The 24524-nt window shown below is 39.6% G+C and overlaps 1 protein-coding gene across 8 annotated transcripts in view; it reads right to left on the bottom strand.

The window, feature by feature from the left end:
• The window catches only part of RASGEF1B (RasGEF domain family member 1B), a 648732-nt gene that overhangs the window by 167099 nt on the left and 457109 nt on the right, over positions 1-24524 (bottom strand). The window lies entirely within an intron of this gene.

Raw genomic sequence — 24524 nt, 5'->3', positions numbered from 1 at the left:
AGATGACCAACCAAAGCAGTACAACGCCCCTTTTATGGGCTTCATTACTTCAAGTGTCTGTACCCAGTATGTCCCTGGTTTCAATGAGTAATTGCTGACTATGTCTCTATACTGTAATTTCTTCAGATTGTGTCACAGTGAAACAATAAGCATGGAGTCAGAGGCACGAGCTCAAATTCTGGCCCATAACTCGCTAGCTTTGAGATCTTGAGTAAGAGCTGCTGAATCACGATAAGCCTCAGTTTCCCCAAATATAAAACAAGATGATACCTATACCATAGGCTCGCCTAGAGGATTTAAATTAGAATTTGGCTCACCCAAACAAAAAAAAATGCATAAAAAATGTTAATATTATTCTTTCATGTGAGTAACAAATGTTCTATTTTATTCTTCCTTGATGCCCTCTTCAGAGTGAAATATCACATACCTACGAATCTCTATTATGATTTAATAGATTTCCTCCCCTTTGTCAGTCAATAAATTATCCTCTGAGTACTATAACTTAGCTCTGTGCTAAGTTTATAAGAATTTTTGTATAGAAATGTTAATAACTAATACAAAGGCTTATAAAGTTTTCAATAAAAATTTTAACAATTATAGATTATAATAATTGTAAAAGCTACAGATACAATAGGAAAGCTACAGAAGTTTATTAAATAACTTTATATAGATAAATTTATTTTTTATCTTTACAAAATATTCAAAAGTTGGGGTGCCTGGGTGGCTCAGTCAGTTTAATGTTTGATTCTTGATTTCAGCTCCAATCATGATCTCATGGCCATGAGATTGAGCCTTTTCATTGGGCTCTGCACTGAGTTTGGAGCCTGCTTGAGATTCTCTCTCTCTCTCTCTCTCTCTCTCTCTCTCTCTCACTCCCCCTCCCTCCCTCCCTCTACCCCTCTCCACTGTTCATGCTGTCTCTTTCTAAAATAAATTAAAAAATAAAAAATATTCAAAAGTTTACATTGTAAATCATAATTATAAATTTATTTAAAATAATTTATTTAAAATAAATATATTTTAAACATATTAAACATTTAAATATATTTAAAATAAACTATTTTAAATATATTTAAATAGTTTATTTAAAATAAATATAAATTTATTTAAAATTAAATAAAATATAATTTAATTTAATATAAAATTAAAATAAATTTTTTAAAAGTAATCAATTATGAGTTAATAAAATAAGCATAGGCTCATAAAAGTAAATGCTTATAAAACAAATATATGTCTAGCTCTAGGGACCTAGTAAATAAGATAATAATGATATAATGGAAAGGGCCCTGGCCTCCTATTGTGAAGATTTGAATTTGAGAACAGCTGTGACACTTACTTGATGTGTGACCTGTCTGGGATTTTATTACTTCAGCAATAAAAAGTATAGCATATAATTTGTATTTTCTTAAAAGATGATCAAAATAAAGCAAGATATTTGAAAACAATCAGCACCACCAAAGAATTATACATCTCTTTGGAATGTCAAAACCAAGACGTGATAGTTACACCACACAATGGTCTATTCACTTGTATGATATGAACCCTAAATTCTCTAGCAGTTCAGAAAAGATAGGAAGGAAAATGAAAATGAGAGGTCATCTATGTCAACATGAGAAAACATCACATAGAAAAAATTGATCTCCCAGTTCCCATATGTCACTTCATATGTCATATGTTCCCATATGGTCAATTTCATACCCAAAATGATCCCAAATGTTTGCGCCCTGCGAGATCCAAATCTAAGGTGATCACAATGGAGCTTTCAACAGGAGGGAGGGAGGAAGCCAGGGATGCTGTAACCTGCATCTTTGCAGATGAGGGCTGCTTAGAGACTGGCAGTCAATTTGGGGAAAGCTATCAACGGGTAAGAGGCATCTTCTGGGCTAAATTGTGTCCTCCCAAAATTCATATGTTGAAATCCTAACTCCCAGTACTTCACAATGTGATTGTGTTTGGAGTTAGGGTCTTTAAAGGGGTGATTTAATATTTAAAATATGTCCTTAGGGTCCCAATCCAAATGACTCTGGTCCTTATAAGAAGGGATTTATACATACACATATATAGAAGGAAGATCGCGTGAAGTCACAGGGAAAAGGCGGCCATCTACAAGCCAAGGACAAAAGTCTCAGAAGAAACCAACTCTTCTGACACCTTGAACTCAAACTTCTACCCTCCAGAACTATGAGAAAATAAATTGTTTAAGCCACCTAGTCTGTGATATTCGGTTATGGTAGCTGTGAATAATTAACACAAGCCATCTTAGCAAGAAAGATAGTATCAGGGGAAGAGCTTTTAGGGCAGAAACCTTTTGGGGACTTTTAGGTAGTCAGTATAGGAAAGGTTCCCAAATGAATTGGAGAAAGGGTGCTTCAGCGACCGGTGATAAAGCAGATACAGAGTTTGAATGGGTGATGTTCTGTACATCAGTACTGAGCAGGCCCTGAGGATACTCAGGCAAGTTAGAGGCTGTCTGGGGCGCCCTGGTGGCTTGGTCGGTTAAGCGTCCGACTTCGGCTCAGGTCATGATCTCACGGTCCGTGAGTTCGAGCCCTGCATTGGGCTCTGTGCTGACAGCTCAGAGCCTGGAGCCTATTTCAGATTCTGTGTCTCCCTCTCTCTCTGCTCCTCCCCTGTTCATGCTCTGTCTCTCTCTGTCTCAAAAATTAATAAACGTTAAAAAAAAATTTAAAAAAAAAGCAAATTAGAGGCTGTCTTACCCTCAAGGAGCTCACCCAAGTCCAGGGGGCAAGAGAGGATCCAAAAGGAGCAGTGCATATTAAGGATTGAGGAGGAAGAGCAACCAGCCCAGCCAGGAGAGCAGTTCCTGTGACCTGGAGGCTTCTAAGAGGAGCTGGTGCAGGAGTGGAGCACAAGAGATCAAAGCAAAGTTAGGAAGACAAAGAAGTGGTGTGGGGCACAGAGGGGCTGGAGGGGGCTGGGGATTTGAAACATGGTTTACAGTGTTTCAGGAAGAGGAAATATCATGAGGGCAAGAGGTATGGAGTAAAAAGAAATGTTGACTTTTTATGTGAGCCACAAATAATTTGAAGCTGTTAGATCTTACAGGGTAAGGCAGAGGTGGTGAGAGATGGCACAGGAAAGGTAGGCGGGAAGCCCAGGATTCTTTCATAACAATGTTTGAATGGATTCCTTGGCTGGCAGACAGGAGCGCGAATGTGAGAGGGGTAAAGACTGTAACTACTCAAGCTGCCGTTGGAACAAATCCGGAAAGATGGGCTAATGCCTGAAAATCTGGACTAGCCAAGTCGCAGCAGGGCCACACAAATGGAGAGACTTAAGAAAGGGGTTGCAATTAAAATCATGAGAACTTAAACATTGCTTGAAAGTGGAGGTTGAGCTGGCAACAATTACTTGTTCTATTCCAGGGTTCTAGGGAGTAAGGAAGTAGAGGCAAGGAATACAGACTCTTGCTAGGGTTCCAAGAAGAGGGGAGGACGTGGTAAGGGTGCAGGTCAGGCATGTGGGGGGACCGTGGGTTTGCATCAGGGTGCGCCTTGGGCACCAAAAGGTGCAGAGAGCACTCGCTACTTTGGAGTTCTGATTTTTTAAACATATCATTATGTGATGGCAATTTTGTACTACATTTTGGCTCCAACCTGTCTTCCTGTCTCAACTTGAACTTTCTTGGGCAGCCAAAATTGTCTTCTCTCTCCCATGCAAACACTTGGCTTAGTCATTCCCCAGTTCTTTCTCACACCTTCGCCTCCCCTTCTCACAGACACTGGCTCTACCATCTACTAGTTGTGGAAACCCAGGCAAGTTGCTTCACCTTTCCAAACTTTATACTTCCTCCCACAGGAAATGAAGATAATGATAATGCCCACTGCAACAAGTTCATTGTGTGGATTAAATGACAACAACAACAACAACAACAACAACAACAACAACAACAACAACAAACACAGGGTTTCAAGGAGGCACAAGGAAAGATGCTCTAATCCAGTCCTGATGGTGGAGACGGGTGAGGTTCAGGGAAATCAAGAAATCTTCACACGAGTGGTAAACTCACTTCTACCTACGTTCACTCATGAACAACTCTTCCTTGGACTTCTGGAGGATTCTCCACTGTTCCTCTCCTCAGATCTGCTCTCCACACTATACCTGAGAGACTGAGAAGTCTTTTTAAGAATAAATGGAATTATGACCCTCCTGCTCTACTGCCTTTCCCCTTAAATCTAACACTCCAGAGGTTTCCTCCTGCTCTCAGATAAAAACTAAAATTTATCTTGGCCTACAAGACCCTCCCTGGTCAAACCTCTTTCTACCTCACCTGACTCATATTGCACCATTTTCCTCCCTTTGGTGTTTTGAGTGACAGGTTCTCTTCTGCCATAGGACCTTGGCTTATGCTCTTCTCTCCTCTGGAAAAACTTTCCCCCCATGCCTGCATCCCACTCAGCCTCCTCACTTCACTTTCCAAGTCACTCCAATTCTCCCTTCAGTGTCAGCTCAGCTGTCATTTCCACGGGTTCTATTTCCCTCCTTCTGTGTTCTCATCCCACACAGCATTTCTCCTTGGCAGCTCTTATCAGAGCTGTTCTTGATTTGGGCACTTTTTGTACCTGTATTTGTAGGACTTTTAATAAGAAAGCACATATTATTTGGGTTCTAGGTAGTGTTTTCACCATAAGCATATTTGCTGTAGATTCCTTACCGTAAATATTTTCACCACATAACTCATTTGCCACAAGGCAATTTTGCCCTAAGAGATAAAAAGATAACTGGTTGAAGGTTAGTTTGATTTCTCCATGGACACAGTAAACCCTTTTGCATATTATATAAATCTTAGCCTTGGGGTGCCTGGGTGGCTCAGTTGGTTGAGGATTCGACTCTTGATTTTGGCTCAGGTCATGATCCCAGAGTCATAGGATCAAGTCCCATGTCAGGCTCTGTGCTGAGCATGGACCCTACTTAAGATTCTCTCCCTCTCTCCCTCTGCCCCTCTCCCCTGTTCACATGTATGATCTCTTTCTCTCTCTCTCTAAGATAAATAGATAGATAAAAAAATATTTTTCATTAAAAAAAAAATCTTAGCCCTGATAATGGTTATACAGTGGTGCAGAATTTTGAACCCACATTTCTGATAGAACTTAGGAATGTCTACCAGTAGACATGTGACAATATGCCAAGAACACATAACAGTGTAGACGGGTTTCACAACACAATACAAAGCTTAGTTACAAATATACATTCCAGTGTTTGGAAACTGATACCTCTCTTAATGAATGAAGAAATTTCAGTGAAAAAAGAAAAAGCAAGATGCTAAAGGAGACAAAGGAATAAATAAGCAAAAAAAACCCCACAAATGCATAAAACTATGACCAAAAGACTTTGAAGGTAAGCATTTAGGTACAATCTGCAAAATAAAATCAGTTATTTGTGTAATATTGCCATAAAACTATATACATTTTACATGTATTCAAATATTTCATATTTTACAATAAAATCTTTTCAATTTTATTACTCATTTTTCATGTTTCATTATGTTCTTTTGAATGAAGGTCCTTTTCATTTTTCATGATTTTATCTTTTATACCAAAATTATCTTATGGCCAATTAGTTATGCAGTGAAAATGCCTGTGATGAATATGCTTGTGGGAAGGTGCTTATAGCAAAAATACTGAATATGTATTATTTGTCTCCACTCCCCATAATTCTTAAGTTCCCCCCGGGTCAGGGTTTCTCTATTTTTATCCATCACTGTGTCTCCAAACTCTAACACAGCACCTGACATACCATAGGCACTTAACAAATACACATTGGGTAAATAAATGAATAGGTAAATGAACGAATGGCTGAATTCCTAAGACGCTTCTTAAACAAGAGAACAGGCAAAGAAAACAGGGTAGAGTTTTCTAGGCAGTAGGTTAACACACATATAGGAGGGATGAGAGAGCAAAGGTATTTAAATAACTTCAAATTGTCTGAAGGGACACAGGTTATCATGGAAGTTGGAGAGGACGGCAGGGTCAAACGTTTAAGGATGATGATTATCATGAAGATATGAAAGATCCAGCAAAATATTTTAGGCAAGGAGCACCTAGATCGGCCATGTGCTCTACAAAAATCACTGTGGTGTCATGGTGAAGAACATATTAGAGTGTGAGGCTGAAGGCCCAGAGTTCAGGCAGGATCCTGGGAACTAAAATAGGCAGTGACATTTCAGGATATAGAGAAGAAAACTGGATTCAAAAGAATCAGTCTATTGTCCTCATGACAGCTAACTGTTGAACAATATTCAAGGGTTTTTTTTTTTAATTTACTTATTTTGAGAGAGAGAGAGCACAAGAGAACAGGGTGAGGGGAGAGAGAGAGAGAGAGAGAGAGAGAGAGAGAGAGAGAGAGAGGTTCCAAGCAGGTTCCATGCTGTCAGCACAGAGCCCCACACGGGGCTCGATCTCAGGAACCACGAGATCATCATCTGAGCCCAAATCAAGAGTCAGATGCCTAACTGACTCAGTCACCCAGGTGCCCTGTTTTGTTTTGTTTTGTTTTTAATATTACTTGGTTCTTTGCCTGTGCCTAGTAAATGCCCTCACTCCATCTTGTAAATATATCCAGATACTGAGTATTATATTTTTGTGTTCCCAAATGAGAGTGGAGGTGTCTCTAGAGCATGGGTAGGAAATGGGAAAAAGAAGTCATCTATCAAAGGTATAAAAACCTGCTCATTAATTAGGGATATCAATTAACTTTAACCTCTAAACCAACTTAACTTTTAAACTAAGGTGTGCTTTTTGTTCCACAGCAAAGGAACAAAATGTGTACAGGTGATGTGAATAAATCAGCAAGATATAAGTAAATTATGGTAGATATCCTCTGGCTGACATTTTGGCAACAAATCACCTTCACTATAGTTCCACTATAATATTCAGAGCCAGCTCCATGGGTATAGGAGCCAGCTCTACCTATACACAGAACTCAGTGCTCACAAGAACCCTGTGCTTGGCATAATACTCTGTTGTTGCCATCTTAAAATTCTCAATAATTTTATCATGAAACTTCATTTTGTAAGTGAAATCCGATGGGATGATGGATGGAGGATACACACGTATAGAGGAAATACACACGGTACGTATGACTGCTGCTCCTTGTCATCTTATTTGCATGCGGTGTCAGCGATGTCTCATGAGCATAAAATGCCAGTGGAACCACAACGGGTGGCATTTGAGAGAGACTTAGTGCAAGTACAAGGTGTAAGTGTGTTATGTCTACACATGAGTAAACAGAGACACTAAGAGCCCCATCAGACCATGCTTTCCATTTGGACTTGAACTTGCCTATTGAAGGCAATAGTGCTTTAAGAAACATGAACAACCAAGGAACCTAATCATACTCTTTATTCTCCCGTAAGCCAGCCACTTAGGCTAAAAAATTATCATATAGAAAGAAAGGAAAAGATGGGGCAATCCACAGTTCTTTTTCCTTACAGTCTTTCTTGATTCCTCCATAAACCAAAAGTAGAATGTGTTGGTATAGTATGTGTGTGTCAAGAGGTGGAATAAAAACGCTTGAGTTAACTGTGCAGTATGTCCATTGTTCTGGCAAGAATGAAATACATATGCTTACACAAGCCAGTAAGTATTGTTTAATTTCAGTGGGTCTGCATAGAAGTTAAATGCTCTTATATTTACATTTAAAGTTAGCATTGCAATCTGTATATATAAGTGATAAAATTCATACTAATAATTTGATTTAATATTTCTTTACGTGGAATGACAACAGCAAATAAAAAACACCATGACAAGTTGAGAGAGAGACTTCAGAAGAAAGGACAACACTATATATGTTAGTACATTTAATGGCATTAGTTTCACCTGTTTTTTGAACCAAGGGTCCTGCATTTGCATTTGGCTGAGGGCCCTGCAGTCAATGAAGCCAGGAACCCTCCTAAAATTCTAAGCACGGCCAGGTACTAAGGTAGCATTGCCATGTACTAAAAGTAGCGGCAAGATAATCACCAATCTTGTTGGTAAGCAGTTAAAAAAGAGCTAACAAAATTCAACTGTATTTTAAAAACTCGTTTGTCTATACAAACTGCCACAGTGTGCATGGCATGATGGGTGAAACCTATGCTTTCAGGCAAATTTATCTTGATATGATGTGAGAAGACTACGACAAATTGTACTTGATACATTCCAGCACTTTTCCCAAATCAGGAGCTCACGTAAAATACAAGTGACAAAGGCAGTCAAACTGGATTCTGGAATCACTAAAAATGATCTGTCTGAAAATGTATGAGCTTCATCTGGTCCAGGCACCTCTAAATGCCCTTTAACAACAGGTTCAGGCTAAGTTTTGGATTCTGAAACAATACAGACAAAATTTCTGTTTTCAAAGATCCAATCAATTGATATTAGTACAAATTTTATGCAATGCAAAAAATAAAAAATGAAAATACCCATGCATCCTTTACACTCCAACACAACTTCTAAGGAAAAAGGAAATAAGCCTTTATTCTCACGCTTTCAAGCTTTTTTCGGTTCCCTAAGCAGATGTATTTTGACTGTACTCATATCTTTCTTACAGTGACTCTTGGATTCATTTTTCAGATCTGGACATGGTAAAGTGAAAGATGTCTTAATCGATCTTCCCTCCTTGAAGCTAAATGATTGTTCAGAGTTAGTCTAACATTTTAAGAAGTGAGCATAGCAATAACATTTCCAAATAACATAGCCCTTAACTAGTCATCCTAAAATTTCCTTATGCTACTAGAAATTAAGTGAGGTCAGATGGCAGTTCACAAATGGAGCCATAACCCATGGACACAGTCTTCCCAGAAAGCAGACAGGCAGTGCAATTTCAAGTACAAAGGTGAAGGATGCTCCACCCACTGGTTATCTGCACCTGAGATTTCTTTTGTACGGAAAAGACATTCATTCTGTAATTAATTATCGGCAAAAAGGCCTAGTGTGTAAAATTCCCTGGGAAAGATGGCATGTGGGTTCTAATTCACAATAAGGGGAAAATGACCAAGGGAGAATAAGATCAGGTTTTGATAGGAAATAGAGCAAAGAAGAACAACCAAGAGCTGCATTTGTGGGGGCAGGTACAGTGGGTACCTAACACTGCATCTGTCCCATCACTGGGTTTTTGGGTTCCCTGGTTGAATGTTCTATTCGGCAACGATTTACAATTTTTTAATGTTTATTTTTGAGAGAGAGACAGAGAGAGAGACAGAAAGACAGAGAGCAAGTTGGGGGAGGGGCAGAGAGAGAGCAAGACACAGAATCAGAAGCAGGCTCCAGGCTCTGAGCTGTCACCACAGAGCCTGACATGGGGCCTGAATTCATGATCCATGAGATCATGACCTGAGTTGAAGTCAGACCAGGTGCCCCTATTCTACAGTGATTTATAAGTCCAAAGCAGCCCTCTCCATTCTAATAGGGCAAGAAAAAAAATACCTAAAAATATTTTCCACATTGCAGAGTCTACACCATGTACCATGTACATATCATTTTAGATATTTACATGTGATTATGGCTATACTTCTCAGGGAACAGGAACGGCATTTTATGGAAGCAGTTATTGACTAACCAATAGATAAGCTCCTCCTGGCAAAAGAAAAGCCATCTAGGCTAGACTTAAGACCAAGACCAAAGGTAACTCCTACTTGGACACGCTCAGAGACGCATCTGGTATAGGGTTTATAGCACAGCACTATATGCTCATTTTATACTTCAATTGTTAAATCAGCTGTTTGGTTTTCTTAGATATTATACATTATCCAAACTGCATTCAACTTGAAGAGCATAGTACTTAGTGTCAGAAGAGCTGAGTTTGAGAATTTTTTCTTTTTGATTCCTCAAAGTAAAGACACTTCTTACCTGCCCTACCTACCTCATAGTTTTGTAATGAATGGTCACTCTGATCAGACACAACGATAGGGGCATTTTTGGCATTGTCTTCAAATCTCAGAGTGATACTCCACATGAGATAAAGCGTATGAGCATGACTTACAAACTAGAATGTATAGTACCACGCAAATGTTTTTTCTTCCAAACAAAAAAAAAGAAATCGAATTTACAGTGATGCTTAGTAGATTAGTTAGAGAGGATGCATGCCAATGACATTTTCCTCTGAAATTTTCTTATGAAAGGTAAAAATTTGAAAAGCAGTTATGGTTTAGCACATGGAATCACCTCTGCCCCCTTGTCCCTCGGTGGGTCTGACTTTCCTTTCATCTCTCTGATCAAAGCAGTCTGGGGCTTCCCAGACCTCTCAGGTCAAGGAAGATAGAAGTTTTCTCTCCTTCCTTTGGGACAGATGGTCTCCTGCTCAGCAACCTGGAGGCCAGTCAAGGTTCCATCCAGGTGGAAACTCCTCCCGGTCATGCCTGTGAAGGAAGCCACTATCCTGATTTCTAACCCCACTGGGTTCCCCTGTTCCCCACTGTTCTTGAACTTCACACAAATGAAATTATGCAAAATGTATCTTTTTGGATCTTCATTCTTTTCTTTATCATTATGTTTTTGAGATTCATCATGCTTGTATATGTCTAGAATTGGTTTACTTTCATTGCTCTGTAGTATTCCAGTCTATGAACATATAAAAATTTATCCATTTCACTGCTGATGGGCATTTGTACTGTTTCCATTTGGGGCTATCATGCATAATAATGCTATGAACATCCCTACCCATGCCTTTTGGTATAGATATATATATATTTTTTCTATGTGGTATATAGCTGGGAGTAGAATTACCAGATTGTATTCAATTTTAATAAACTATATTAGTTTCCCAAAGTGATTGTACCAATAGGCATGCTACCAAATGTATATTTCCTCCAGCACTATCTTTTGCGACATTTGTTTTTCTGCCTATAATAGCCAGAGCTTGTTTCTGTTGCTTACAACTAGGAACTTCATAACACATGTGAAAAACCTGGAGAGGAGTATTACAGGTTGAAAACAGTAAGGAGAAGTGTTTGCACACCCACACAGACATCCAGATAGATAGGAGAGAGAGAGAGAGAGAGAGAGAGAGAGAGAGAGAGAGAGAGAGAGAGAGAGATAACGAGAAATAATCTCAGTTAATTGCTCTACCTGACAGTTGTATGCAGGTAGTATGTTAAGTAAAACCCTATGAAGTAAGTATGATTAATATTTATGCATAACAAGAAGCCAACACTTAATACATTGAGATAAATTGGTTAAGATAATCTATATACAATTACAAAGCAGGATTTGAACCCAAGGTTGTCTGGCTCCAAAAGCTATGCTGTTCACTGATATACCACGCTAAAAAAAAAAAAAAATAAGAAAAGAGTTGATTAATTTATCAGGAACATTTAGAACAGATTCTGTTAACTCTAAATGACATTAGACAGCACCAACTACCTTCCAAGGTTCTTTACATTTCCCAGTATCTGTGTAGAGCATCCTAGGCAAGATGGCCGGTTTGTCATGGAAAGGAAGGGACACTCGATAGAATGGAGAGCATGACTAATGATTTGCAGCTACTGATGGGGCATTCCAACTCTGGTAAATGCCCCATAGCATTTATCTGATAATAATAGTAACTGATATTCATAAAATTTTTTGCACCCTAAAACTTCACCGGTCAGAACACTGCTAGGTCACAAGGAGCAACATGTTTCTTCACCATCTACATTCAGGTCTTTCTTTAAAATTAAACTTTTTTTTTCAGGAGGGGTACAGAGTAGAGAAGACTATAATTTTGTTTTCTGATACATTTATTTTATTTTATTCTTACAAATAAATACTAAGTTTGAACCAGCTTATCAAAATACTGAACTCACTTAACCAGTAAGAATTTTACAGATTGTAAGACTGATGTGTTTTGGTTGGCTTTTTTGACGGTTGGTTTTGCCTTGTTGCTATCGCTATGTTGTTGGTAGTTTTTTAGTTTTTTGTTGGTAGTTTGATTGGCCTAAAATGTTACTGATGCATGGTTGCTGATAAATGCTTTAAGGACATTTTACTAAAATAAAGGGTATTCCTTCCTTGGGTGGAATTTCCCTCAATTCTCTTTTCAAGTTTCTATTATTCTAAAACTTAGATAACATTAACAGAAAAATTTTAAATTGAATAGATTTGCCAACACTAGCAGCATTTCTGCATATTATGCAGCTGTAGTTATAAAATCAAGTCACATCAAAAGGCAACATTGGAATCCACTTAGAAATCAGTAGTAACAGGGGTGCCTGGGTGGCTAAGTCAGTTAAACATTCGACCTTGGCTTTGGTCAGGATCTCACAGTCTGTGAGTTCAAGCCCCACATCAGGCTCTGTGCTGACAGCTCAGAGCCTGGAGCCTGCTTCAGATTCTGTGTCTCGCTCTCTCTCTGCCCCTCCCCTGCTCACGCTCTGTCTCTTTCTTCCTCAAAAACGTAAATAAACATTTAAAAAAAAGGAAAGAAATCAGCATTAACAACTCCTAAGAAAAAACTTCCATTCAGCCAAATAGAAAAGGGTAGAGTAAGGCAATAAGAAGAGTTAACATATTTTCCCTTGGCTGCTTATTTAATTACATTGTTTCCTGAACCAATTCTATTTTGAACACTTCTCTCTAAAAATTACTATTGAGCCGACAGTTACAGTATCATCTGCTGCCTGCTGCTTATAATTGACAAGTGATTGCTAGACGCAAATTGTATAATTAATCAGCCTTGAAGAGAAGTGTCCCCCATCCAAATGCAAAGCTAGTGTTTGGTGGTTTTGCAGCATGGGCCGATGTAAGCACATGCATATCAGCTGCTCCTCCCATTGGGGCTGCTTCAGCCTTGAGAACGTGGGCAGCTGACACCTCCACGCATTACACCAGGTGGGCCTAGACATCTTCATGCACTTCATCTTCAGTCATATTCAAGGACAGGGCGATGCCTTTCCATTGTCAGGGAAAGGCAGCCGCTTGTAGGGAAGAGCAGGTGTAGCAGATGCCAGGCCCAACTGTGCAATACCAGGAAGACGTAAACCCCAGTAACAACATTCAAGCAATACTCTGAATGGACACTTTATTCTTTCTGAGTGTCTCCACCATTTAATTTATAATCATAAAAAAAGATGATTCTGAACCATGAAAATGTACTTGACAGTTAAAGACAGATTGGGTAGAATTAAGCTCTTGATGCATAACAATCCATTTAGGCTCTGAATTAAAAAAAAAAAAAAAATCTGGGGCGCCTGGGTGGCTCAGTCAGTTGAGAGTCCGACTTCAGCCTCAGGTCATGATCTTGTGGTTTGTGAGTTCGAGCCCCGCGTCGGGCTCTGTGCTGATAACTCAGAGCCTGGAGCCTGCTTCAGATTCTGTGTTTCTCTCTCTTTCAGCCCCTCCCCCACTTGTGCTCTGTCTCTGTCTCTCAAACATGAATAAATATAAAAAAAAATCCATTTAAGAAACTCAGAGGATGAACCACCACCGCTTGTTTGGAACCTGGTATTTAGGTGCTTTCTCTGACTCACCCTCCCTCTAATTCCTTATCCCCCTTATTTTAATGGATTTTCATTACTTAAAGTCTTACAGAAAGTTAAAAATACAGATAAAACATAACAACACAGCCACTATATTCTTCCTAGCATTCTCTTTTTACCTTCAGGATTTACCCTCTAATATCAGTGTGCATATACAAATAGTAAAATAACACCAACAATAATAAAAATTTGTTGCACCACAATGCATCATTACATTTGGTCTTTATCTGAACTCTGTGTGACCTGGTATGATAAGAACTACAATCTCTTAGTACCTGACTGCCAAATAAATGACAGTGTAACAGAAAACATAACAGAATTCAGAGCAAGGAAGAGTTGTTTTCTCTATTTTTATCCAGGAGGCTCCCCCTCTCTGGCTGAATTTAAACTCTGGTCTCTATGAAATCTATTGCTTTGGCTGAAATTTGGAAACTGGCTAAGGTCAGTATTACTCTTAACATTAAGAATTCAGCTTAATATTAAAACTTGTAATGGATCAAGAGGACTTGCTTGATTGGTTACTTTTTAAGGATGCCATCCATATACTTGAAATGTAGCCCTTAAGTGTATCAATTTAGTGAAAATCATGTGGCACATGCAGATGTTTGCTTTCCTTTTGTAATTTTTAATGTAAGTCCAATGCATGTGTCCTGATTTGGAGGATCTGAGAATCTCATATATTCTGAGAATGACTTTGATTTGAAAATAGGCTACACTCAAAGCAGCGGTAAATTATACCCATACCCATTTGGTTCATTCTCCTGAAGTGTGTGTGTGTACAAACAAAAATGAAAATGATTAGAAGTAAGCAATAGTAATCAAGACAGGCTGGTATTGGCAAAAGAATAGAAAAAATAAATCAACGGAACAGAGAAGAGAGGCAGAAATAGGTCCACATAAATACAGTCAACTAATCTTTGACAAAAGAGCAAAGGGTACACCATGGAGCAAAGACATTCTTTTCAACAAATGGTACTAGAACAAGTGGACATCTGCATGCAAAAAAAAAAAAAAAAAAAAAAGAATCTAGACCGATTTTACACCCTTCACAAAAATCAACTCAAGATGGATCACAGACCTAAATGTAAATTGCAAAACTATAAATTTCCTAGAAGATAACATAAAAGGAAACCTAAATGACCTTTGGTATGGTGATGACTTTTTAGATATGATACCAAAGGCACGATCCATGAAAGAAATAATTCATAAGCTGGACTTCATTAAAATTAAAAACTTCTATTCTGTGGAAGACAATGTCAAGAGAATGAGAAGACGAACCACAGACTGGAGGAATATATTTACAAAGGACACATCTGATATAGGATTGTTATCCAAAATATACAAAGAACTCTTTAAAAAAAATTTTTGTGTGTGTATTAAAGAAGAAAGAACTCTTAAAACTCAACAATAAAAAAACAACCAGTTTAGAAAATGGGCCAAACACCTTAACAGACACCTCACCAAAGAAGATTTACAGATGACAAATGAGCATCTGAAAATATGTTCCACATCATATATCATCAGGGAAATGTAATTAAAACAACAATGAGGCACGCCTGGATGGCTCAGTCAGTTAAGCAGTGGTTAACTTGGTTTCAGCTCAGGTCATGATCTCACCGTTCATGAGTTTGAGCCTCGCATTGGGCTCTGCGCTGACAGTGTAGAGCCTGCTTGGGTTTCTCTCTCTGCCCCTCCTGCACTCACTCTCTTTCTCTCTCTCAAAATACATAAATAAACTTAAAAATAAAACAATGAGATATGACTACACACCTGTAAGAATGCCCCAAATCCAGAACACTGATGAAACCAAAAGCTGGCAAATGTGGAACAACAGAAACTCTCGTTCACTGCTTGCAGGAATAGAAAATGGTACATCCCCTTTGGAAGATAATTTGGCGATTTCTTACAAAACATACTCTTACCATACAATCCAGTAATCACACTCCTTGGTATTTACCCAAGGGATCTGAAAACTTATGTCCACAGAAAACCCTACAAACAGATGTTTATTCAAAATTTTGAATAGTTGCATACAAAATTGTCAACATCTGGAAGCAATTGAAGATGTCCCTCAATAGGTGAATAGATAAATAAACTGTGGCTACATCCAGACAATGGAATATCATTCAGTGCTAAAAATAATTAAACCGTAAAGCCATGAAAAGACATGGATAAAATTAAATACATATTGCTAAGTGAAAGAAGCCAGTCTGTATAATCCCCACTGTATGACATTCTGGAAGAGGCAAAATATGGAGACAGTAGAAAGATCAGTGGTTGCCAGGGGTTGGGGGAGAGGGGTGAATAGGTGGAGCCACCGGAAATTTCTAGGGCAGCGAAACTACTTCGACTATGTGATGATGGATATATGTCATCATGTCACTCTATATTTGTCCAAATCCATGAAAGTTACAACACCAAGAGTGACCCCTAAGGTAAACCATGGACTTTGGGTGATTATCATGTGTCAATATAGGTTCATCAGTTGTACCAAATGTACTACTCTGGTGGAAGCTGTGGATAATGGGGGAGGCTGTGTGTGTGAGGGCAGGGGGTAGATGGGAAATCTCTGAAATTGCTCTCAATTTTGCTATGAACCTAAAACTGCTCTAAAAAATAAAGTCTTCAAAAATAAAATACAATAAATAAAAATGACTGGGAGGCTATTCGTTTGACAGTTAAATATGTAACAGTGATTATCTCTGAACAGTACTCCATGGGGACAGGGATTCTATCTGCGTTATTCACTGGTTTATCCCAGCACTTACCATTCTTCCTTGCACAAAATAGGTGACAATGAATACAGTTTTGAGTCCTTATTGCTAAGTTGCATTCTGTGTGCATTTCTGTATTTTCTAGTATTTTTTACAATGAAGATACTTTCATAATAATGAAAGTGAATGCTATTTTTACATTGCCTAATATTCTACTTCTTTTGCTTGCATGAGCCACTTTGTCAACTAGTCTATCCATAAATTAAAAGAATGTAAGAGGAACAGGGCATTATTCCTTGCCTGTTCATATAACTGCTTTCTGCAAACATTTCCCATAAGAAGCAGGGCGAATTTATGAAAACTGGGCTTGTTGGGACTATGCACAACTTTTCCTGCCAAGCCTGAGTGTTGGAGGTCAGTGGCTGAGCTGGTAAGATGGAATTTCCCTTATAATAAGATAAAAAGCCAGAATGTGTTGCCTTTCCAAAATAGTAAGCTCTTGCTTTTCCTGCTTAATGGGGCCTTGGAGGTCAGGTCCGAATAGACATCTCTATTCCGAAAGATGGATTCTGTTGCAGCAATTTCACACTAATAAGTGGTAAAAACAAATTTCCTCTCTATGAGGGGAAGGGGAATGAGTACTGAGAGTGGTGGTTCAGATACAGAATTTCACAACAGGCCAGAATCTTAACTGAATCACTTGAGTGCGTCAGTGACCACTTCATGACATCCTTGTGTGTGTTTTGTTTCCCTCTAATTTACTAAAAAAAATAAAATAAAAAAAATTTGCTTCAAGTGTTGCTCATACATATGGAATAACATTCACGTTATTATCATTATTCACTTCTAGACCTGTATTTCAAACCTTATTAAACTAAACAACTTAACCCCAAAAGTCAGTTCTGTGTTCTCCAAGAGCTTTTCATGCTAAATATAAATGATATTTCCATAGCATTAGTCACTAGCTATGATAGAGTTGAGTGTGTTATTACACCTGGTTTTCCTCTCCTTCCTGGATACATGGGTCATCTTGGAAAAAGAGGTGGTCTTACTGGAGAAAGGAGCAAACTCAAAGCAAACATGAAGAGAGTTATAAATTATCCTTGTTCTCTCTTGTAGCAGCCAACTGTATCATGTTGAGGCAATGGCGTCAGAGGATGACAGAGGCTTTGTTAGCATGGGTTCCTGAGTGACTATATGGAGTAGAGGCTCCTGCTACCCAGCACTGTGTATGTTAAGTTAAACCACTAAGATTTAGAGATCAATTTGTTATCACAGTATAATGTAGCCTATACTGACTAATATACTGGTAAGCATGTTGATGACATATTTATGCCTAATAGAGGAAAATACTCAAATGTAAAAATGTATACATGCCTCATCAGTGTTGCCAGGGAACACCTAGATAGCTTCTGCTTTATGAATATGATCTGTTTCTTCCTGTGCGAGTAACCTAGATCGATGATGGAATTCATTAATTTATTCAATAAGTTATTTTTGAGCAAAGCACTCTCTAGATGCTGCAAATATAAAACTGAACAAGAACATCCCTGCTTTCATGGAGCTCAGATTCCCTGGATCTTAGATTCCACAGGTGAAATAAAAAATAAAGGGGTGAAATAGAAATAAAAAATTAAGGGGTGAAATAGGTAGAATTTAAGAAAGTTAAAAATGCTATGAACAAAAATAAATTGGGCCAAGGAGACAGGGAGCATCAAGAGTGGGGAAGGGTTGCCACACTCCCAGTATTTAAGACACAAAGTAAGTAAGTCTTCAGTGAATGAGGACCAGAGCACTGGAACATGCCAGCTATAATTATACAAACTCTCAGCATCCCTTCAGTTCTTGTCTTAGAGCAATTTAACACCATCTTACATGTATATGGCCTTGAGGGCTTGCCCTATTCCTCCATTGCCTAATAAAGTAGGATTGGCAGATGCTAACCTCTGCAGAGAAATAGATGAGTCTCCATTAGAGATATTCTTTACATTCCTCCTCTGGTGGCTTACTGGTTCCTATTCCCAACTGGCCTTTGCTGGATTTACTGAATATTGCTTTCGTTGTTCCCTCACAAGCCTGCTCTGGACTCTCGGTACTTAGTGATGATATTTAAACTCCACAGTGAACTCTCAATTCCTCCTCAAGGGTGCATCTCATTCCTCAAATTAGAGATGTCAACTAATGTCTGCTTGCCTATACTGCCTTTTGAGGGAACCACCCTCCTCAGCCCCTGGTATCTAGGCAGCTACATTTTATACAGCATAATCCCTTTTCTTTACTTCCTTCCTCCTACTCCCATCCAAGCTTCAGATAATTAAGCTAATGGTGAGCACCTGAGCTAAGCTAATCCTTTGGCTTGCTGGTATTAAAAAAAAGATGAGCTGGGACAACTAAGTTCTCTGTCTCCTAAATTTGAATTAAGTCATGCAGTCAGAGTGTACCAGTTGGTGGCATGAACTGAAGCTGAAAAAATGCCATGAACAAGGGCTGGGTTCATGGCAAGCCAAAAGCACGTGCAATCCAAAATTATGAAGCAGTAGAAACTATGACTATGCAGAAAAAGCCTCATAACAAAGAAAACAAAACAAGCTACCACTTGGAGATGGGCCCAGAAAGTGAAGGAGAAAGAGAAAGGTGAGTGAGTGTACTTTATCATCCCCTAGAGTGGTATCATGAAAGCTTTCCAGTTTTAGTTTTAATTAGAGTGCTAAGTCAATATATATCCCTGCAGCAAACACTATGTTATCCAAGCTACCTTGAAAAGGTCAATCAGAGAAGCCTAGTCAACAAACCAAACCCTACAGGTCCTGTCAGCTTTCACGCTTCACCCCCACCCCATTTGGCAACTTGACCATTGTTGAAGGAGGTCCTCAAGAGGATGTGACCACTGGTTGACCGAAGAGATGGACCTGGACAATTGGAGGCTCCTCACCTCTCCCCTGTCCTTGGAATGTTCTGCCCACTGTTCCCATGGCTAGGGCCATCTCAAGAACACAACCTTGAGAGACTAAGGTATTGTTGAGACCATCTGATCTGTGGACTCTGGACTGTGACTAGACCTGATTAAGGCCTCTGCATAAACTTTTCAGGCTCTGGCAGGCAGGTGCAGAGATCTACTCACTTTGCAGCTGCCTAAGATAGACCTCATATGTAAGTTCCTTTGCTTATGAAGCCTGCCACCCACCAATCTGGAGTGGCCTGCCTCTTTCTTTGGCCTCTCTCCACCCTCCATTTATAAGGGCCAGCTTCAAATTTCACCCAGGGAATTCCTAGGGTTGTGAACCAACAACCATGCCAGAAGAGACTGGTTCATGGCAACTTTGCTGGACACCAGGGACACAGGGGAGACCCTTACTAATTCCCAACTCTGGGAGGCCGGGAGACGGGCCTGTAAACCATTATTTTCAATGAAATGAGATGAATGGCAATAGGGATTTTCAAAGTACAGAGCAGGTACTGAGGGTGACAACTCAAATCAGCAGGGATCGTCCCACTGTCTCTGAGTTCCCTACCCTCAATGTCTTGAGTTTGTCCTTCCAGCCTCAGTTTCCCTGTTTGGGGCCTAAGGGCCCCATGGGACCTAGTACTCTGCCGTGAACACAGACTACTTGTTGGTACTTGATGATGCCCTGTCGTACTCACTAGTGTCCTTGCCCAGGAATCGGACCATGACGTCTATTTTTTCTCCTCCCTGTTCAGCTGCCAATGGCTAGAGTTCTTCCCTGAAAAGCCTAATCGCTTATATCAGGCCAGGCAAATATTAACTGAGCATCAAAGGACTTCCCACCTCAGAGCCTTGTACTTGCTGTTCCATCGGCCTAGAACACTCTTTGTTTTCTTTTTCTTTTTCTCTCCCTGCCCCCCCCCCCCCATTCGTCCATTCAGCAAATCATGGAGACAAAAAAAACATAAGGGAAAAACCTTGAGGCTCTCCCTCATATTTCCCCACTGCTCACTCTTATTTCCTTTGTATCTTTGCTTAAATGTCACCTATGACAGAAGCATTACAGGTGAGTGGTATATAAAATAACAATTTGCCTATCACTCTCTCTCTCTCTTTTTGCTTCACTCTTTTTCAGAGCACTATCACCATTTGACAAATTTTATAATTATTTTTGCATTTTTCCTGTTTACCCAACTGGTAGGTAAGCTCTGTAAGAGAGAAAGAGACATTGCCAGATTTACTAGTAGATCTCCAGTATCTGAGACATGATTGGCACATAATACGTGCTTAACAAATATTTACTGAGAAAATGGATGAATCAAGGGAGGCTCCTAAAGGATAAAGCCCGTGCTGGATCATATATATACAGATGGGAAAGGCATTCTAACACTGGGAACACCATCAGCTAAAGCTTAGAAGTGAAAACCAAAATGGTGTACAAAGCCACAAAATTATGAACAAATAGATGCAGACATATGTAATACAGCTGGAGTAAGGGGCAGAGCACAGAGTTACGAGAGGCAAGTCTGGATAGATAGGCCAGATTATATAGAGCCTTATATGCTATACAAAGGAGCATGGGCTTTCTTCAGCAGGTAAAATAAGTACCCATTGAAAAGTGTTAAGCGTATATTTAGACTCCATGGCAGGCAGAATTCTAAGGCAGTCCCTCAAATTTCCAGCCCATTGTGCACACACATCTTCTCTCAGTTATTGACTTAAACACTCATTTAGGTGCCACTGTGAAGGGATTTTGCAAATGTAATTAAGGTTCCAAGTCAGTTGACTTTAAGATAGGGAGACAATCCTAGGTGAACCTGACCAAATCAGATGGGCCCTTAAAAGGAATTGACCTCAGGGTGCCTAGATGGCTCAGTTGATTGAGCATCCGACTTCGGCTCAGGTCATGATCTCAGGGTTTGTGGGTTCGAGCCCTGCGTCAGGCTCTGTGCTGACAGCTCAGAGCCTGGAGCCTGCTTCAGATTCTGTGTCTCCTTCTGTCTCTAACCCTCCCCCGTTTATGCTCTGTTTCTCCATCTCTCAAAAATAAATAAATGTCAAAAAATTAAAAAAAAAAAAAAGGAATTGACCTCTTCCTGGCAAAAGAGATTCAAAGCATGAGATACATTTGTTATGAGGGAGATTCTCCATTGCTGGAGGGGCCATGTGATGAGAAATGGGAATGGTCTGTAGTTGCTGAGACTGGTCCCTGGCTGCTAGCCAGCAGGGAAACAGGAACCTCAGTTCTTCAACAGAAAGGAACTGAATTCTATCAGCCACCTGAATGAGCTTGGAAGAGAGTGTTGAGTTCCAGATGAGAACACAGCCAACCAACATCTCGATTTTGCCTGGTGAGATCCTGAGCAGGGAATCTAGCTCCTCTGCCTCCCGAAATGTGAGCTAATCAATGGGTGTGGTTTTATGCTGCCATGTTGGTGATGATTTACTGTGCAGCAGTGGAGAATGAATACAGGTTTTGGCCAGACTGTGTGGAAAACAGCTTGCAGAGGGTTAAGGCTAGAGACAGGGAGACAGTGAGGGGGTTGCCACAGCCATCCAGATGAAGGATGAGTGCCTGGAATCACAATGAGGTCTGCCCTGCTGAGCTGAACTCACTGCTGCCTTTGAACTCTGTGCTTTAAAGCATCCAGCCACTTGGGAGGGAGCTTCTTTCCCTGGGAGGGCTGGCTCCTCCAGCTCCAATGGGTCCAGTCTTAGTTTCTCCAGCTTCCTGCCAACGTGGGGTACGAAGTCCCCACAAGTTTCTTGTTCAAGTCTCCTGAGTTATAAAACTTAGTCATTGCTTTTTACCAAGAGCTTCCTTCTGGAGGCAGGGACATGTAGCAGTGGCTCTCACCCCCGACAGACTACGAAAACAAGCGAAGGAGCTTTCTAAAATATGATATCCAATGTAACGCCTCAGAGATTCTTATTTAACTAGTCGCAGGTATTATTTTTTGCTTGTTTTCTCATCTTCCCCTGTGATTTCTAATGCAGAGCCATGGCTGAAAACAGCTGAAATCAAGTACACCTCCATTCAAGGATATAGGGCTTATGACATTAATAGTAAAATATCATTCTCTCATCTATCATTATGATACATTATGAAATCTTCTTCCTCCTCTCCTCTCCACTTTCCAACTCCACCAACAAGGAAACCATCCTCCTCATCATCGTGTCATCACTATTGTAATCATTGTTATAATGTCAAATTTTATTTGTTAAATTAACACTTTATACATGATTTCAGGCAGCTGATGAGGAAACAAAGACTCAAAAAAGTTTTTAAATTGCCTTAACAATCACAAAGTCATCGTGGGTGAAACACAATCTCAAACCTATCTCCATGTCCCAAATGCTGCGTTCTCCACACCAACACCATTCCATAAGGAACTATAAAGAACATGTTACACCACTCCTTAAATCCACCATCACCTAATGGTCACCGCCTGTGTTGTCAAGTATGTTCCTGATTTCCTTTGATCTTCACAATGATGTCATGTGATGAGAACCAATGCTTCCATAGTGATAAAACTGAGGCTCAGAGTGGTTAAAGAACTCACCCAGCCTTGGGGTGCCTGGGTGTCAGTGAGCGTCCAACTTCAGCTCAGGTCATGATCTCACGGTTCATGGGTTCAAGCCCCGCATCGGGCTGTCTGCTGACAGCTTAGAGCCTGGAACCTGCTTTGGGTTCTGTGTCTCCCTCTCTCTCTGCCCCTCCCCTGCTCATGCTCTGTCTCTCTGTCTCTCAAAAATAAATAAATGTTCAAAAAAATTAAAAAAAAATAACTCACCCAGCCTTAGACCACCATTATATGATTAATTATGTACCAATATTTTGATTCCAAGTCCTGTATTCCTGAGAGTACTCACTTGAACTCTAGTGATGGAAGACTCTGGAAAAAGGCAGAATATCCTTGGAAAGGATGGTGTCTCCGCCACCAAATAATACAATAAAAACAATCTCCACTATTTCTTCATGTTTCTCCTCTGCCACTTGGAGAACTCACAAAAATTCTCCAGATAATTCTGAGTTCCCATTTGCCACCTGAACAAGAAGTGCAGACTACTTTATAAGAAATCTTGTTAATTGCGACAGTGCAGACCTTACAAGAGTAGTGATTCCAGTAACGAACTGTATGACAAAAACCACGTGAATGTACAGACACACATTTATATGTCTGTGAACATAATAGGAAACACAAGACATCCAAACCCCCCAAAGCTCATCATGGTTATTCTGATTTTCTTTCTTTTCTTTTCTTTTCCTTTCCTTTCCTTCCTTCCTTCTTTTCTTTTCTTTTCTTTCTTTCTTTCTTTCTTTCTTTCTTTCTTTCTTTCTTTCTTTCTTTCTCTTTTTGGCCTATTTCTCTTTCTAAATTTCATAAATGAACATGAACATGCAATATTTTATAATTAAGAAAAGTTAACAAATTATGAGAAAGAAAATGATAGTGTTCAAAATTCTTTCTTTTTTTCTGCCTTATCTATCCAACTGTCATGTATTAGTTCCCAAACCCTCTCCCCAAAAGTTTATTTGGTTTCAGGCCCAAATAAACTGTTCCCTTCCTACTGCTGTATTCATTCCTTTATGATTGCATCTGTACATGTCTACTAAATACCTATGAATAGAATGGGTAATAGAAAGGTAAGTAATGGTTTCTTTTTCTCCTCAATAAATTTGCATCTAGAGTGAAAAAGTAATGATTAGGTTATTATACAACCTAAGTATTAGAATATAAGAAAGAAGCAACTCCTTCCTTCTCCAATTTTCATCTTGAGAAAAATGTCTTCATGGCTCCACTTATCTTGAAAGAGTCCACACCTGGTAGTTGTTGCACTAAGGGAAAGTTGCAAAAATCTATCTAGGAAAAAGCATGTGATATTTATAGGAAGAGACAGAGAAAATGTCAGTAGTGGAATACTGGACTTAAATTTATTGATTACGACAGAGTGACCTTAGTGTTTATTGTCCAAACTTTTGAGACCTTATTGAGACTGGAGAGGGGTGGCATTAATAGTTATCTTGGGACAACAAGTATCAAACTAAGACCTTCCAAGAGAACTGAGACATAGATTCACCCTCGTCCCTTGTAAGGGACTGAAGAAGGGAGTAGAGACTTTTTTCTACTGAGATGACTTCAGAAAATCAAGGGTATTTACTGAGACCTTTCACATCTAGTTTTTTGACAGTGTTGAAATAATGTCCATTCATGCAGCTTGCACCATTGCACACATGGACCACTAATACAATGAGTTTGCCATGTTTTTACCAGGACAATTCCCACTTGCTCTGTCTTCCTGGGGAAGCTCCCAGTTTCTCACCTGCACCCTAGGACGTTTCTGCCCAGGAATTTGCTCTGCTGGGTCCTTTGTCTCTGCCACTGTGTTTCTCACAATGGCAGCTGGGCCT

Source organism: Panthera tigris, chromosome B1, assembly GCF_018350195.1.
Source record: "Panthera tigris isolate Pti1 chromosome B1, P.tigris_Pti1_mat1.1, whole genome shotgun sequence".
In the NCBI taxonomy this organism is placed as follows: domain Eukaryota; kingdom Metazoa; phylum Chordata; class Mammalia; order Carnivora; family Felidae; genus Panthera; species Panthera tigris.
This window is presented reverse-complemented; position numbering and strand designations above follow the sequence as displayed.